Source organism: Hesperophylax consimilis, chromosome 10, assembly GCF_061612785.1.
Source record: "Hesperophylax consimilis isolate HC1 chromosome 10, BYU_Hcon_1.0, whole genome shotgun sequence".
In the NCBI taxonomy this organism is placed as follows: domain Eukaryota; kingdom Metazoa; phylum Arthropoda; class Insecta; order Trichoptera; family Limnephilidae; genus Hesperophylax; species Hesperophylax consimilis.
In genome coordinates this window covers 3,193,760-3,199,759 of record NC_142845.1, presented here as the reverse complement: position 1 = coordinate 3,199,759, position 6,000 = coordinate 3,193,760, and positions in this window count along the sequence as shown.

Below are 6,000 nucleotides of genomic sequence, written 5' to 3'. Positions count from 1 at the left end.
ATCATTATTAAGATATCTCTTTTGCATTTATTTTGTTTTAGATTATTATAAACCAAAGACTAATTTTATTGAGATATGATATTACATATTTATTACCAAACCATTACTTAGGAAAGCAGGTGCCGAACTTATTTGGAGGGAATATTTTGCGAGATAAATAATGTCACTCTATAATTAATAAACTATACAAATTAATTTATTGAAGTTCTTCAGGCACTACTCTACTCTTGTCTATGTTTAAGCATATTTTGTAAAATGATTATGGAATAAATGTGTTCTCAAAATGTAGTGATTGTTTTAAACCCTTTCTGACAAATTTAATTAAGGCTTTATCAATTTCTCAAGGGAACAACACCCGCGCGGCCCTTTTCAAACAAAACTTAAATTTGGGTTTGAGGCTTCTTACCCAACAATATTTTTTTATCGTAAGGTATATATATATATATATATATTATATATATAGTACGGATATGTGCCACTTTATTTATTTTTGTTTTAATTATAAAATGTTGGCCATTAACTCTTTGCACGCGGCCGTATCAACTGTTGTTACGGCAAAAAGCCCATACTCACACGCGGCTGTATCAACAGTTGATACGGAAACTTTGACGGCCGATATTCCAGCGCTCTTTCGTCATAAATGTATTTCTTGCTCACTTGGACATTTGTAGAACTATCACGATGCTGACATCTACAAGAATTTCTCAAAAATAAAATTGTATTTCATAAAAAAAGATCGATAATCAAGTGCGCCTTTTAGTCCTTTAGTTTACATTTTTATCAACGGATGGCGTTAGTACTAGTATGTCATTCATAACTTTTCATAACTAAAAATAATAAGTGATCATGGTGTCCCACTTGTGTCTATCACCTAAGTACACACACGCCGAGTGAATGGCGGGACCACATTCAAAAGATACGGTACGTCTTTGTATGAAATTTTATGTTTTTGTTCTTATAAACATCTAAGAGTGTTGACACACGAGGATTTGTTTTCATATTGTGGAGAATAATCTGTTCTGTCTTTATAGTCCAATAAATCATGCCAGATTTGATTGCGTGCATAGGTATTTGAAAATATGTACCGCGTATGGGTGTAGATAAAACGGAGCAAATTAACGCATTCAAAAGGTTAAAGAATTATTTTTCATAATGTTAGTGGCAACTTCGGCAATTATTTGAAAGTTAATGATAATTATTTAAAAAAATAATTGATGAAATATAAAACTGATTAACCTACCCAGTCCAACGAGGGGTTTACAAAATCCCCTAGGTAAATCTTCTCTATCTCGATAATTAATCGTACAATCGGTTACTCATATCTTGATAATAATTAATGTTACTAATTCATTCATATTTTTTGTAATCCTTAAAAAAATACTGAGGAAAATTTTGCCATTTTTTAAAATTTTATATTCCACGCGCATAATACTGAAAGATATTGTTTTTAATAAATATTATTGCAAATGGCGTAGCCCGCTAGTGTGTATCGTTTGCATTTGAAAAGTGGTAAATAAGCGAGAAATAAATCAAGGAGAGAGGGTTGTAACGTCCGTATTATGGAAATCGTAGAGGCGTTACATCGATTCCTCCTACAAACATTCTTCTGGGAAATAATATCACGCTGACACGAATAATGAGATAAATAAACATGAGATGCTGAAGGAGTTTTTGCATTGTCAAGCTTTAGAAGAACTGTCAACCCCATTTGGTTTTTCTGAAAATCTTACATTAATTTCTTGTCCCAAATAAAAAATACAGCAGTCACACTTAGAGGTGGCTGTAGGGATCCAGTTGTGGTAGGTCATTTGAAAAAAATGTGTGACTAATCTTTATTTGATATTGTGAAAAATGCCTGTACATTATTATCTATATTAATTTGTAAGTCCGCGAACCTAAATACATATTAAGTTAATATGTATAGTAAATTGGAAATAACCACACAATCCATGTACTTACGGCAAATTATTTTTAAGAGATTACATTTTAATGTAGTTGTGCACAACATTACAGTAAATAAAATAAGAGTTTGAAACGTCCCGTATATCCAAAGATACTGGGTGCGAAGCAATTGAAAAACAACCAATGTTCCACACACAACAACCTTGTAAAATAAAAAACCGACATAGGTTTATGTCACCATCTCTTTAAAACATATAATATTCATCGTACTGTCTCACTCATGTTCATGGTCATGACTTAAGCTTTCTTCGGTACCTAATTTTTACTTCGACGAAAGACATAGTGCTATCTCATTTATTCTATGGCGATAGAATAAAAAAATATATTATAGGGACAGAAGATTCCAAAGCAGACATTCTTTATATTGACCGAGCCAATCGTGTGGACTTGTGAATGAAAGCTTCTATTAGAGACAACAGATGTCACTGCTCGTCACTCACCGCCTATCGTTTTGTTTCATGTCGCGGTACATTTCAAATAAATTAAGAATAATACCAATAATTTTGATGCACATAATTTATTATTATTGTTGTCTTATAATTATGGGGGGTCAAACATCAATTGACCTAAGGGAAGACCTAGAAAAAGACTTATAGTTATATTACACTATAACAAAATAAAAGGCGATGTCTAACTCAGTACAAAATGACTCAACAATACAGTTGTGCAAGACCGACTAGGAGGTGGCCATTTAGGATATTTATAGAAATTATGATAAGGCTGCAACCTGCGCTTCGTTCAAATGTCTGGGCGATTTCCCTTCCACGCGGCATATTTTTTCATCTCGTCTCGCCGACTAATAATATTTTTTAAAACTGTAGTTAAATATATTTCCCATGATCATTCTAAATCAAATTACGCATCCATATCTTAAGTAATCATTAATAAATCAAAATAATTGTTTTGGGGCAATGTTTAAATAAACAAAATGAAATATTACAAAGCAGATAAAACATTACTGAATGCCAACGCCCGGCCGGTACTTACGTCTGTTAGAATTTTTATATCACATTATTTGATCTCTGCGCCATGCATTTTTAATAAATAAGGATTTTTTATGAACTTATTTACACAATATGCAATCTTTAAAACATTTTTATTTTTAAGCTTCGAGAATAATGATGAAATTTATCCCTCATAATAAAAGAATAATCATATTTAAAAAAATATTTATCAATTAAAAATTCTATTTTCTGGCCACTATGTTAGTTAAAATATTATTTTTATATTAAAACACACTGTTGACCAATATAAAAATTCTCTAAAACATGAAACAAGATGCAACGTAATATACACTGGTTGCATATCTCAAAAAATAAATGTATTTTTTTAAGTTCAACAGCTCAGTTTTTAACAGCTCTAATGCGTTTTTATATTAAAAAATTTCTTATAAATCTTAAAATATTTATTTTTATTCCAGCAAAATGAGATTGTCCAAAGAAATTGCAAACTTAAAAATGAAAAGCGGCGCACGGTTCCACTGACATCGCAGTAATCGTCATGACGCTTGCGCGCCGAGCAAGATCGTTTGAACAGATGCGGTAAATTTGAAATGAGCTGAAGAGGAACACCTTTCTCGGGCGCTTGAAATCCTTACCCAAGACAAACAAATAAATTTACTAAATATATTTCTAGAGATATGAATTGGGAATTTTTACAAATGAATTTCAGTTCTGTAGCGTCCTTGTAGGCAATACAGCGAAGTCTCAAGCGAAGACCGAGAAATAACTATTGTTGGCTCCCGTGTGAGAGGCAAGGGCGATGAAATGACAATAGATGCTTCCCGCCGACTGGGGGTTGATAAGAATTAATATGGGAAACATTTTTTTTATTCAACCGAGACTCTACACACCTCAACGGTCCTCCAACAGAAATGAGAGAAAAAAACTGTTTTGCTTTCTCAGTTCAGCATATTCAATAAAAACTGAAAATTGTTTCTCAGTTCTTTCAATTTTAAGATAAATAATTAAGTGAGAAATAATATTACGAATGTTGGTAATAGTTTTAACTCTCGGGCAGGCGCACTTTTGAAATTATATTTTTACAATCTAAAATAGTTTTGTTAATATAAAAGTCACCGCCATCTTTATTAATACAGACCGTGCTGTAGAAAATGAACTGACAGTTGGACATCTAGGTCTGCGAGCCATTCTAGGGCCTCAGGCGTCGCCATGTGAACCTCATCAATCCCGCTGGGGAATGAATGGAGCGGGCATTCGTTGACCACATGTTTGGTGGTCTGCACTGCACCACATTCACACATCGCCGACTCTTTAAAGCCCTATCTTTGCATGTGGGCACAGTGGCTATGAGAGCAGCTTAAGGAACTTATTTTGAATTTTTTATCACAATCATTTTGCAAGAATGGGAAGTACTCATAGCCACCTTCCAAATTGAAAACTTCAATCGGGTATAGGTATCGTCACCCCGGGGACCATTTATTGGCTAACCAACACCTCTATCATAGGTCATCCTAAGTGGTTTGCTACCCGGGTTCGTGGTGTGAGGTTTGTCAGGTCTTGTCGGCGGGTGCGTTTGCCTCCCACTAAGTGGTGGGCCAGATTGAAGGAGATCTTTTGACCTCTCCAGTCTCTCCTTGCACCGCAGTGGGAGGGATGGATTCATATGTCCGTCATTCCTGGACACATTGACCCACAGATTCTGAGGGAAATTTTTCCTCAGGGCCTCCTGTGTAGAGCTAATTTAAAAAAAAGAGTCAAAATACCTATCTTTTTTGTTGTTTACTGATTTGGAAAACTTACCTATGCGTTTTTTAACAAAATTAATATAAAAATAGTAACTGCAGCCCTTAGGTATGACAAAAATAAATAAATTAACAAAAAAATAGGATGGTAGTTTCCAATTTTCCTGGAACCACATGAAAGCAAGATCCACCTTTCTCGAGGTCGTCAACTTTGGTACTGAACTGCACGGTCCAAGGTGGTTCCAGTCATCCTATTATTAATTTATGACAACGCATTTTCTTACACTTCAAAAACATGGGCCCACGAATTATTCATCTCTTAATCAAAAAGTTTTCAGAATTGATTAAACCCATGGGGGGGCTGACAAGAAACTAAGATTGTGGCTCTTGTGCTTTATTGTGCAGTTAAAGGTTTTCAATGGTACTCGCTTATTACAAATTCAACAATGTTTTATTTATATTGGATCGTACTTCTTATATTTCAGGTTACATTAATCCAATTTTTGTTGTACAATGTTGTTTTTTTACATGGATCACATTTTTCTTATTGCCAGATAAACTCTTTTGTTTTTTGCAATGGAATACAATTTTTGACTGGCTACTGTCCATCCGCTCACGGGGCAGCTAAAAAAAAAACCAGTTGGCAACTAAAATCGCTATCCTGCGTATTTTAATCTCAGTCCGCACACGGCGCAAATTACTAAAAATCAGTTTTCTACGGCGACGCAACTCTTCAGTTGCCAGTTTGCCCATAGATATGTCAGTTTTCAAGAAATTTGCGATTTGTCTGTTCCTCAAGAGCTGTCAGATTACGATATTTGGAGTAAGAAAACATTAAATTTGTTCAGGAGGTTGAAAAATTCCCGTGTATTTACGACTACAGGCTTTCTGATAATGCAAAAAAAAGAGAGAAAAAAATTCTGCAGACATTTTTTAACACAATATAATATGTAGTGACAAAAGACGTGTTCTTTTTCATTCTATGGTTAAACAAGCTCAGATAATTTGTGAAATCATAAACTTGAGTTGTGCCATGAGATAAGCTCGATTGCCAACCAGTTTCAGCTGCCCCGTGAGCGTATGGACTAATTGAAAGATTAAAGTACCTACCTAGAAACATTATTATCAATTTTAACCAAGATATTTTTGTCGAAGTCAATAACATAGACAATACTTGGTAAAGTGACATTTTTGTTTTTGTCTCTAACCCAGTATAGGTAATAATCCAAAGACATAAGTATAATGGCGGCACTGCAATTCCACTGCTTTGTATTGTGCGTGGGCACGAATCTACAACAGGAGTTAAATGCCAGAAAACAAAAAAAAAAAGTTTC